Genomic DNA, 700 nt, shown 5'->3' with positions numbered 1-700 from the left:
CCTGCCCTCCCAACCAGCCTCCTGCGGAGTGCTGTGTAGCCCCTTGCAGATCCTGCACAGCTGGGCAGTGCCCGGCTGGACCGGGGCATTGAGGGAGGAGGCACAGCAAGCGTGGGCTGGCTTTGGCCAGGCGGGAGCACCGTCGTGAACCACCCCTTCTTCCTCCTTTTCAGCAGTCTTTCCTCTGCTGAGGCCCCTGTGCTCCCCACCCCCGGGGAATGCTTACTCACCCTGACCTTGCTGTCAGGAATAAATCCTCAGAAAGCTCCAAGGCTGAGATCCCAAATTGTGACTTCAGGCATACTGTCACCTGAGCTTCTCTGCCCCCCACTTCTGAGCCTTTGTTCCCCCATGGCTCCTGTATCAACCCCACATTCCACAAGGCATTGCTTCTGCACCTTGGGCCCCTAGCACCACCCTAGCTCCTACTTTTCGGCTCATGGGTGGATTTTAAATGCCTCCAATTGAGCCGCTGAAAGAATCTTTAGAAATTTTTCTCATATTTTAAAAGCTCATTTCCCCAGCCACACTTACTACACCCTCAGCTGAGCCCAGCATCAAGCAACCCTATCCCTTCATTCCCCAAAACTTCATTTCATATACTTGTTCAGTGACTATTTAGAAAGTGCCTCCTGTGCCTCTGGAATAAAAGGGAAGAGAAGCAGCCCCTTCCCATAGGGAACCTGAGCCAGATGGAGGA

This window comes from Pteropus vampyrus, unplaced genomic scaffold, assembly GCF_000151845.1.
Source record: "Pteropus vampyrus isolate Shadow unplaced genomic scaffold, Pvam_2.0 Scaffold23, whole genome shotgun sequence".
In the NCBI taxonomy this organism is placed as follows: Eukaryota; Metazoa; Chordata; class Mammalia; order Chiroptera; family Pteropodidae; genus Pteropus; species Pteropus vampyrus.
The sequence above is the reverse complement of the archived record's forward strand: the minus strand, read 5'-3'. Positions refer to the sequence as shown.